This window comes from Giraffa tippelskirchi, chromosome 4 (assembly GCF_054371585.1).
Source record: "Giraffa tippelskirchi isolate mGirTip1 chromosome 4, T2T-mGirTip1v1.2.pri, whole genome shotgun sequence".
Taxonomy (NCBI): domain Eukaryota; kingdom Metazoa; phylum Chordata; class Mammalia; order Artiodactyla; family Giraffidae; genus Giraffa; species Giraffa tippelskirchi.
Genome location: NC_137278.1, coordinates 40,320,001 through 40,332,094, shown reverse-complemented (window position 1 = coordinate 40,332,094; position 12,094 = coordinate 40,320,001). Strand labels below are relative to the sequence as shown.

Genomic DNA, 12,094 nt, shown 5'->3' with positions numbered 1-12,094 from the left:
TTTGAAAATAAACAAATTTTAAATCATTATGTTTTCAAACACTCGCATGTTTAAATGTTAAAATGTTTGTCATAGTCCAAAAGATTTAAAACACAGCTGTTGCCCGGTGACGGACGGAAAATTATGCAGTAAAACTCCATACTCTTAAAAACAAAGACTATTTGTGGTCCCATAGTAGAAATGTAGGTTTTTTTAAGGCCAAGCAGATAGACTACAGTATTACCAAGGGGCCTATGTTATAAAACTAGCTTACCTTCCCTCGCAGGTGGAGTTGGAGAAACTGAAGAAAATGCATAACAAGTTGTATTAAAACACATATAAATGAAAATGCTGTCAAATGAATTCAAGTGAAGTATTTTCACATTGGTAATGCTATGCTTGCCATTGCAATAGCAATATTTTCTCATGAAACGTAAATATGTCAAACCAACATGAAATGCTTAAGTTTTAATAAATGATCATTTAATCATCAAACACAACCTGAGTATGTATACAGAAACTTTTAAAGAAAAGTCGGCGTACAGCCAAATTCCTATAGGGACTAGCAGGGGAATGATCAAAAAACGAACACGAAATAAGACTTCCTGTAAGAAGGTCTATAATTCAACATTATTTGACTCCACTGTCATGGAAATAGTTGAAGGATAGTAAATTGATACCATTCTCAGTCATTTTTGTTACACAGTCTGAAATGTTTGCAACTGTAGCATTTTCCATGGCCTTTTTTGGATTATGATATCTGTCGTATTTGTATCAAAGTAGCACTTGAGTTTATGTTATAATCAAAACAGACATTTTTGCCATTTCTCCTGAGTGCAAAAAATTAATTTAATATTTTAAAATGACATCAAAACTATGGGAAAGTCTTCTTTCACAAATAAAGAAATAAAAATAGAATACATGTGACATAGTGTTTCTGACAGTCGTGCAGATGTTAGGCCTAAAAGTTTTCAAAATCCTTAGTAAAACAGTACTGCTTTAAGTCGTGTAGGGCTTGGTGTCCTTACTAGGCAGGAAACCTCAGAATATGGTACCTGTTAAAAGGTTAGGGTCTAAAACATAAAATACAGGTTCCCAATTTGAATTTAAATAATTATTCCAGAATTTGACTTTGCAGATCCAGTAAAGTTTTGGATATTTTACTATCTTTCACATTTGTGAATAAACCTAACAAGTATTAGATCAGTTTTGAAAAATTCAAGCAGATGATATGTATGTGTATGTAGTGGAAAAGATAAAAAGTCTCCTTCACTGTATCCTTAATTTAATATGCCATGGTTTCAGGATTATGGGAATTTGGGAAAGCTTTTTGAAGTCTTAAACAGCTTCTCCAGAAAGTAGAGCTATACCTTTATCGGGAAACTGCTGGATTTCCCACACTTCTAAATCTGACATTTTAATAAATGGTATAAAAGATACTATGTGAAATAAGCGAGAATACATTGATTTAAATATTTGTCACTAGAATCCAATTTCAATCAATTTAATGCATTCATGTGTGCAGAATTAAAGCAATTGGCAACACTTTGCTACACTCTCTCTGAACACTCATTTTCCAAATAGCATTTCTTAATCTAGGAAATATGTTCTTGTTAAAGGGAAATATAAGAGTGCAGATATTTTTAAATGATTTTATATTTCTGGGCTTCTTGGTTCAGAAGTCCTAAAACTGAATAAAGCATATCATATAGAGTTTATTCTTTACTGAAAAAAATGCTTATTTCTACATTTATTGAATTATACACCTGTTGTTTATTGGTATCATGAGTATATACAGTTAAATACAAATTATAACCAGAACTAAGTCATTAACTCTCTTTAAGACGTGCAACAACCATGTTCTGGCTTTTTGATGCACCACTGTATACAGTATAAACTAATGCAGGATAAATAAGTTGTGAAAATAAACTTTTTATTATTTACAATCCTCAAAAATACATTTTTACCCTTGATAGTCCTTATGATTCCATTTATAATTAAAAGGATTTATAAAGATGAGGTAAAGAACTTTGAATGAAGTGTTATGTTTCTTTAAAAAAACTTAAATGGTATTTTTCCATAGAAAGGAAATGCTGTTTCTAAGTTTACTAAGTAATACTTATAAAATGACTGAAACTTTTTATGAGTTTAACAAGTTTAAGCAACATTTTATAGTCTTCTTTTGTTTTCTTCATTTTGAATCAATATCAAGTCTTAAATTTTACAATGGATTTAAATATACATGATTCCAACTCATTTAGCAAATAGTAGTTAAGTAAATAATTAGCATTTTGAGTGATATTAGAAGTTATTCCCTAACAACATATGCTGTCTTAGAATTAATTGTTATGATGAATTCCCATTTCTCTAGATTTTTCCTTACACTTTACAACGCAACATGATCACACGTTCATTATTCATTAGTTGTAAGTGTCTGGGTTGTTGATTGTTGTTTAGCAAGACAGAACTATAGCTCTTTCTTTTTCTTATCATTCTCTCCCCACTGATTGGCAAGCCTCCTATGCCTGAGATTTGAACTTGAACTAGTTTGCTAGGTCTCATTTCCCTATTTGAGTACTTTGTGGGTTCTTAACCCACACGTGGGTTTGTTTTCCTGAGAAGATGAAAAATATTACTCACTTTAGAACAGGAATGAATAGAAACCAAAGTCATCAAACACTCCCAAACCCCTGTGCTTTACAGTTAGGTGAAAAACTGAAAACTGTTATTCTTGTGTGCTTTCCCCAGGGCTGTGAATACCTGATATAAAGATTCATATCAGCCTCTTTGTGTTCTTCCTCTTAAGGCCTTAATGTTTGTTTTCAGTGACTGGATTCTTAACTGATAGTCCATATTTGGTCCCAGACCTCCATGATTTGCATTTTATTCTGCATTTGCATTCACATTATGTCCCACAGAAACTCTTTAAAGTCAAGTGTGTTTATGACTATTATGAAACTCTGGAAAATGAAGTTTGTAATGAAACCGACATAGTCATCAAAAGGACAATGAAGAAAGCAATTCGATGTAAACCCAGAGTTTCCTTATCCCATCCCAACTTGTAAAAAGGCTTATCTCTCTTCTTTTGAAAATATTAGAAGTTGAATGAATAAGAATTTCTTTGACAATAACACTCCTCTTAATGGCTCCGTAACTATTTGGATGTGTTCTCAAATGTTAGCTTAATTTGATAGACAAGCTATAATTAACTGTGACCTATAGTGTTTTCTGTAATTCAGAGACTATTCCTTAGTGATCTGAAAACTTAATTTCATACTAAATGGTGTACAATGTCTGAAGATCTAAAAGCCTACTTCCACTATTTACAAGAAGTCGAAATAGTTTATGTGTCTCCAGGGCTTCAAAAGGGAGATACTTCAGAGATGGAGACTAACAATTTTACTATGTAAAACCCTAGCAGACTAACTACTGCACATGGGTTCTTTTAAAATTTTTGTTCCGTAGTAACCTTCCTTTCTATGCACTGCAGTTAAAATTATTCATACAATGAAAAGAATATATGTGTTTCATGGGACAAAAACTCATACTTGACATTTTAAATCTAGTTTTTGATTGATCAAAAAAACACCCCCCAAAAACAAACCAGTAGTGTACAGAGAGAATTAAGAATTGCAGAAAATAGGTAAAATGCTATTAACTATGATGCAACAATCACAATAGAAACTTTAGCAATAAAATTAAATTGGGCATTTTGCATTTAGTTGGAACCTTTATTTGAAAGTTCCCACCTGATCTGGGATTATTTTAATACCCCCTCCCTGCTCCCCACTGAAGAATATTTTAGTGTAAGAACTTTGTGATAACTCACTATTGGACATTACTTTTATTTGAAATTGTTCATTCATAAGAGATTCCGTCTCATGAGTAACCACCCTGCCCTTCACTCTTGAACAGTTCGGATAAATGTATTATTTATTTACAGTCTATTGTATACATTATTTATGGGAAATATGCTATAACTCTACAGAGCATATGGAATTTATCTTTTTAAGATATGGCTGGCATCTCTGCCAAGATTGGCATAGCCCTGAGTAGATAAGATTACCCTCATTGTACAAATAAATATCATATCTTTTAGAGTCGTTACGTGTTAGCATTGCATAATTCCAGGTGCAAATAAATGCATTTTCCACTTTCATTTTAATTGTCATCATTTCCTTGGCTCCAGCTTCTACCAAAGAGAATCCGGAATTTTATAATTTGAATTGATCTGTGTTCTAAATTAATATGTTTGGGGAGGAAAATAAGATACTGAGTAGCAGAATCATTTAACCATTTCATTTCTATTAGTCCCTTACTTAATGGGTTTAGAATTTTCTGAAGAATCATGTCCATGACATTTTTAACACTGGTTGTACATTTAGTGGCTTGGCCTGTTGTTTCACCATATTCAGGCACTTTATAAACTGTGTTCAAAACAAAACCACCAAGGAAAATGTCAGGCTCATTGTGCCCTGCACTTCCTTGCACAAAATAATAGAGACACGTTGACTGTGTTTGTTCCGTGCATATCAAGTATATTGTTGGTGTTCAAGTATTTTTTATTCTAATAATTATTCAAAGCCAGTAACAATCTGCATTTGAGCGAGTATAAACATTTTTATTCTGGAATTTGGGATTTGCAGCAACTCAATTTTATTTTCCAAATTACCCTGCCATTTCAATTAGGTGCATTGTTCTTCACTCTACTGTTTCGACATTCTAGAGGTTTGCTTGCCACCTAAGAGAGAGAGTTGTTTGAGTGTTTAATATTTATTGAGTGCATGTAAAGAACATGCCAATAGAAAAAAAGAGAAAAATAAAACATTAACAAATCAATTATGGGGCTTTTCTTCAATTGTAGTATACTTCTAATACTTCAAATACTCTATAACTGTTAAAATAATATGAATAGCCTCAAGAATAATAGCCCTGGGTATTGGGGAAGAATGGTATTCTGATTAACTGGATTTCCCTAAAAAGTGCACTGATGGTACAGCTCAGTCTCGTGTTTCTGGAATTCAGTTGCTTTCGTTGATCTCTCTGTTAAACGCCTTGAACTACAGAGAACTTGGCCAGACTAGGAACCAGAAATGCAAATTAAATTTCAAGATGCTTTGAGAAAGGCCACTCTAATGATTTTACTGAGATAAATAATGAAGAAAAGGGAATAATCTACTCCCTACCTCCAAATTTCACACTGTGAGAGGACTTGAAAATTCAAATATCCTTAAGGAATGATGATACTTGGAAAATAAGATTTGGCTGAAAATATTAAAACTGGCAGGGCTTCTTAAAAACAAAAACAAAAAACAGGAAAATTAGAAAATACCCTGTTGCTAATTGTTAGTGGAAATCAGTGGCAAATGTCAATTTCCATGATTCTTTTATCCAAAGCATAATGCTATAAGGTAGTAAAATAAAACAAGACTGCATATTGGCTGAATTCTTATTTCCTTCTCACATCAAAACTGTGATGTGAGAAAAAAAAGTTTTCTGGTTTGAGAGTTGAGAAGTAGAAGAGAGAAGATTTCAGAAACACTTGAGAGTGATGAAGGGTCCACGCATGCTCAGTCATTCAGTCAAGTCCGACTCTTTGCAACTGCATGAGACTGTAACCCACCAGGCTCCTCTGTTTATGGGGTTTCCCAGGCAGGAATACTGGAGTGGGTTGCCATTCCCTTCTCCAGGGAGTCTTCTGACCCAGGCATCAAACCCGTGTCTCCTGCATTGGCAGGTAGAATCTTTACCACTGAACCACCTGGGAAGCCACCCCAGTGATGAAGGGTGTTGATGGTAATTTTGAGTGACACAACCTTTCAGGTTGCCAGTGTCTCAGTAGAGTATATACACAGTGCAGGCTGTCTGTGAGGGGGCAAGTCATTTCACCTCCAGGAGCCTCAGTTTTATCATCTGTAACATGGCAATAAAGAACCCACTATATCGAGCTTCTGTAAGAACTAAATAGCATTGCGTGTAAAACATTTAAAACAGTAAACCCCAAACAGTACCTTCCATAATATTTTATCTTCTTCCTCATATTTGGCCCAACCTTCAACGACATGCATCTGATTTGAGAAGAGAAGATTGGGTAGCTGTTTATTTTATAGGCCATCGTATAATCAGAGTTTAAGCGAAATACTGTCTTAATTCCTATTAGGAGGGGTGGCTATTACTCTGATTTCATCATAATGGGAAAGAGGACTGGCCGCTCAGATATGTGGCTGAGATAAGACAATGAATCACTACAGATTTGTTTTCAAGTTCAACTTCAAATAACAGTTATGTGCATATCTTGTACTTTTCCCCCACATTTCTGAGTGCACATGCTTCCTGGCTGAGGTCCAGTTGCTTACAAGATCTCAGTATCTACTTGTACTCAGGATACAATGTTTTGGGCCTTATCTGGATGTACTTTTTGCTAGGATGGTTGCCTAAAATATTTGTGGTTTGAAGTTGTTATATATAAGACACCTTTGAGTTTATTTTATCTTAATTTGTTTGTAGAATGAGGCAGACTGAATACTGAGTTACAAATGTAAAATAAAACATTGGGAAGCAAGCAGTCTTATGAAAGGGACTTTATAACACCAGGTATGCTGGCATATAATTTATGGATTCTTCTGCCACTCCTAAATAGCAATGATAGAAACTCATCTAACTTTCAGCAGAAAAATCTCAGCAGATAAATGAGGAGTAAGGTTTGAATTATTTAGTTACAAATATTTGGAAATATAGTGGTGGCAGTTGGTTTAGAGGGTTTTTTAAAAACACAACTCTGAATTATAGTTCACAGGTACAATTTCAGGTGTAGAAGCATATAGAGTCAGGCATTAAAATAGGAGTTAATTTTTATTAGTAGTATGTCAGCCATAATACATAGCACAGGAAAAGGAAAAGTTACAAAACATAGATTATATACTTTTACCAAGATTCGTCTTTTCCTACATACTTTTACTAAGTAAGGGCTTCCATGGTGGCTCAGATGGTAAAGAATTTGCCTGCAATATGGCAGACCAGGTTCAATCCCTGGGTTGGGAAGATCCCACCCACTCCAATATTCTTGCCTGGGGAATTTCAAGGACAGAAGAGCCTGGCAGGCTACAGCCCATGGAGTTGCAAAGTTATCATCTACAGATGATAACATGTTACAGTAGACATGACAGAGCTACTAACACACACACACACACACACACACACACACACACACACACTAAGATTCTTAGTGTGATGAGGCTTTATATTCTCCTTTGTTCTCCACAAGAAACTGCTTAATAGAATTTGAACATTCAGTGCGCTTAAATCATTTCTAGGTTACTCATCTGCTTTCCAGTTTTGAGATTTGGGTAAAACTGTATTCACCTCTTCATAGCTGTTTCCCTTTGGTTGTAATTACTGTTTCCTTGTAAATGGTCTGAATGTCCCTACCCCAGGTAGAAATCTGTCCTGTCTTCTCAGACCACAATGGGGTCACTGGGGGACAGTGCTGGCATTGATTCTCAATGTTGAAAAATTGCGCAGAATGTGTCAGTGCCATGTGGATATCATCAGGAAAGCATTTGGGACATTTTGGGTGGTGTTTTTATATTTTTAGTTGTTTTCCTTTGCATTGTCAATTCGTGTATCATTTCCTGGATGAATTAATTCAACTCTACAAATTAGTAATGACCCGAGCGCATAAGAGTTGTGACCTGAAAGATATCAGACTGTGGGAAATTAAGATTTTGAGGAGTATTTGAGAGTGACCCATTGTGCTGAGCCTGTTTTCTAGGCTCACTTTTGCCTTGACTATTGGGAGAAGAAGGCAAGGGGATTTGCAGAAGAGCAGGCAAAATATTTAAGGGCTAGGAGACTTAAAAGATGTACTTGACTGCCTAGCTGCTTTAGATTCTATGACAGTGTAATTAAAAACACTAAAATTATTTCTTTCCACATTCTTTTGTCTTATTCCTCATGCACATGGTGGGTGTATGGGGCTGTGTCTACAAGAACGTGCACTTGTGTGTGTCCTCACATCCGAACCCGAGGCTTCAGTGATTCCTGGAGCTCAGACAATCACCTGATACAAAACTTTTCATTTAAAGATGAAATTACTCCTTGGAGAATTTTCACCAAAGGCAAAAAAGCACACAAATTCTTCTCCTCCTCTCTACACGCCTCATTACACAGAGATAGAGGATTCAATGTTTGAAAAATTATCATTTTTGTAGGTTTTATTTGTGGGACGTGAGAACTGGGAAATATAGAACTCAATTTAACAGATGCCATCTCTGCCTTCACAAACGCCCCACTCCTGCCACCGCACAATCAGATGTGTGTGTGTGTGTAAATGCATATGTATATATATTTAAAGCAATACATTAGAGTTACTGTGTTGTAAAGATTTTAGAACTCTATTCGATGCTCAGTTAGCCACACTTATTCTGTGGGTCAGGATACCGGCCAGCACCAGTGTCACGAGCACCATAACTAAGGGATAATTGGCTGGTTGTCAAGATGTGTTTTTAGATGAAAAGTCCACAGTGGCAAATACGGTGGGGCTGCCCTGTGAGAAGAGGAAGTGTGGTGTCTTGGGGTGAGCCACAGACCCTGAGAGGGGCTGCTGAATCCCATTGTCTCACCACTAATTTACCATCTGCCCTGAGTCACCAAAATTACCCTTAGGCCTCTATTAAGTGGGAGTAATAAGCACATTTTATCACAGCATTAAAAGGGGGCCCAACGAGAACCCTGGCGGCCTGCAGACTTGGCCACTGGCAGGTTGTGGGTGTGGGGACAGGGAAGGAAATGAGAAAAAGGAGAAGTGTGTGAAGGAGATAACCTTTAAAAAAAAGTCCACCTCCCCAGGGGAGTTGCGTGGGGGCCACCACCAGGGACCACCCGAGACTCCAACCAGCATGACAGTCACCTCCCAAACTTTATCACCTTTCTGTAGGACGGAGGGTGGACTTAGAAAAGGTTCTGTCTCCGGACCATGCCCTGAGCTCATCTCAATGTGGCCCTGGTCCACAGCATGTGTTCAGGCTGCGGTCTTAATCTGTGAGCTTCTGGTGTTTAAAAACATCTGAAAGCTTGAAAGGGAAGGGGGCAGTTTTACTGTCTTAAAACAAAACATCCTGCTCCAACCTGTCATGGTTAAATGAATTTTGCTTAATGATTTCCAGGGATTTTTTTGGAAATCCATATAAAGAATTTTACATTTTCTTGGAATTAACTGAATTTGCAGCTGCGTGGTAGGTTTTGAGAGGTGCAGGCTTTCCCTCGGGCTCTAATAAACTGAAGGTGCGATCTGGTGGCCGAGTGTGTTAGAGACCTTATCTGGTTTGTTTTGGTTACTGAGCACATTTGCCAGTGGGATCCACCAAGATCTTCAAAGAGGGGTCTTGGCATAGCAGACTTTAGATACTCAAAAATAAAAAGTCTGAGATCCCTAGCTTCTCAGCTGCATGTCCATGCAGGTAACACATATCCCTTTTCATGGAGTACCTGCACAGTTTGTCGTTATCACTCTGCATATGGGTCTCTCTGGTGCCTCTTCCTCAGATGGCACCATTCACTGAGAGACACATGAAGAATCGTATCTGCTGAAGTTATGTGCCTTTAAAGATACTTTAAGAGACACTGTTTGGACAGAGGTGAGAAGTCTAGTGGTGTGTGTGCTTAGTCACTCAGTTGGGTCCAACACTTTGTGACCCCTTAAACTGTAGCCCGCCAGACTCCTCTTTCCATGGGGATTCTCCAGGCAAGAATACTGGAGTGGGTTTCCATTTCCTTCTCCGGAGGATCTTCCCAACCCAGCGATCAAACCCAGGTCTCCCGCATTGCAGGCAGATTCTTTACTGTCTGAGCTACCAGGGAAGTCTAGTGAAGGGGGACTCATTAGATATGGTTAGGGCGGCAGTGTGGGATGGTGGTATTCAGTGAGCCTGTTGGCTCTGCCTCGTGGACTGGTGCAGGTATATGTGTACACATGTGTGTGTATGGATATGTACAGATGAGGGAGAGCGAGCATGTGTATCCACACATTGGTGCATCCCCCATGTGGACTGGGACTCCCCTGGTCTGGAGGGACTGAGTTGTTCAGTTTGGGAAGCAAGCCAGCTCTTTCAGGTCACTAGAGATCACTTACTAAAGAGACCCTGGTGGTTTGAAAAAGTAAATGTACTTCCCCAAAGAGAAAGCAGCCTGTTGATAGGTGTGGACTGAACTTAAGATTTTGAATACTGTGATCATTTCATCAGTTTCTACCTAGCTGCTAGCTGACCTCTTCAGAGACAAGATCACAAGGCTCTCATTTATCCACTTTTTTTTTTTCCCAGTGGAACTGGTAGTGTAGAGGTTTTGAAGGAAAAAAACCTCACTGTTTTGGTCTGAAAAAAAAAAAAAAGATCCTGGCATCATACTGATGTGATGAAAAACCAAGTGCAAAAAAAGTCAAAGTGCTTTGTAGACTGTAAAGTGATTTATAAATATTAGGTATCAAATGAAACTCGATGGGGTGGGGAGGAGCAAACCACCTGTAAAATCACGTTATTTGAAGGTGAAAATAAGATCAGTTTGCATTCTCTGAGCACACACCAGCTGGGAGATAGCCCAAGGCATAGTGAGCTGTACATGAAGCCAGCTCGGGTTAACCGTTCTTTCTAGAAGGTCTATAAACTGAGTACACCTGTATGTAGATATTTTAGGATTGACTAGGTCAACCTACATTGTTTCATTAGTGTTGTTACTTTATTATTGTCACATTAAAAGCTATTGTAGGTGCTACCTATTGGGTAGTTGCTGCATGTCTGGAAATTGATGCTTGCTGTGTCTGCAGAGAAGTATTTTTTTAATCCTCATTTACGGATTAGGACATTAAGAGTTAGGGAGGTTGTGACTTGTCTTCAGACAGTGTTAAGTGGTCTAGGGTATGTCTGGCTGCAAGTTTAGTTTCTTTTGCCTGTGTTATCTTGTAACTGAGTATTATATTTTTATAGTGGTTTGTGTTTGTGTGAATAGAAGGGAGGTGTTTTTAAATTTTGCAGTCTTTTTTTGATGTTTTATGATGTCTAATGTTGGAGATCACAGTATCAGGTGACAACAGAGATCCTCTATAAATCACTTAAGTGATTTGTTTATTCATTGAAAAACATATGTGTGTCTAATGTGGTACAGACATTCTCCTGGGATAGAGGGCATTAGAATGAAGATACAGTCCAGGACTTCAGAACATTTATGGTGTAGAATTGTAGACAGACTCAACAGATCATCATGGAACTATATGAGAGTGAAATAATAGATGTGTGCGTGAGGGGTTCTAAGTGCTCAGTGAGGGGAGCCTCATTCATCCTGGGGGAAGTGTGTGTGTGTGTGTGTGTGTGTGTGTGTGTGTATCAGGGAAGGCTTTCTGGGAAAGGTAATATCTCAGTTGTGACTTAGTAAGTAGGAGGTAATCAGGGGCCAGGTACAGAAGAGCAGGGCATTCCAGGCAGTGGAGAAGGATACGTATCTGTCAGAGGGACAAGATGAACGTATCTGTCAGAAATCACATGCTGAAGGTACTTCCCTGGTGGTCCAGTGGCTAAGACTCCACACTCCCAGTGCAGGGGCCTGGGTTCAATCCCTGGTCAGGGAACTAGATCCCACATGCTGCAACTGAAAAAAAAAAAAAAAGAAAAAAGATCCCCCATGGTGCAACCAAGACCTGGTGCAGCCAAATAAATAAATAAAATAAATATTGGGAAAAAAAGAAGAAATCACATGCTGGAGCACAAGGAACAAAGAAAAGAATGATCCCCAGGGGGTAGACTATGAAAGATTTTGTGTATTAGGCTAAGGACCCCAAAATGTATTCTATAGGCAGTAGGGGACTGGTTATTCATTCAATAAACATTTCCTGAGTGCCAGGCAGTATCAGGCACTGTGCTTGGTATGAAGGACGCAATAGGGAGCAAAATGGGGACTGGTTCCTATCATAAAATTGAACTCGTTAAAACTAGGGAGTAATTTGACTTGAATTCTTTAATGCTGGGAAGGCCTTAACAAGAACAGTAATCACTAGGTGAAGGTTGAGAGAAATGGGTAGGACTTGATGACTGATGTGAAGAAGTTGGTGAGAGGGAACAAGAGAGAG

At 37.8% G+C, this 12,094-nt stretch overlaps 1 protein-coding gene across 8 annotated transcripts in view; it reads left to right on the top strand.

Moving 5' to 3' along the window:
- Positions 1–12,094, top strand: part of MEIS1 (Meis homeobox 1) — a 140,530-nt gene that overhangs the window by 12,850 nt on the left and 115,586 nt on the right. The gene's annotated exons all lie outside the window — the stretch shown is intronic.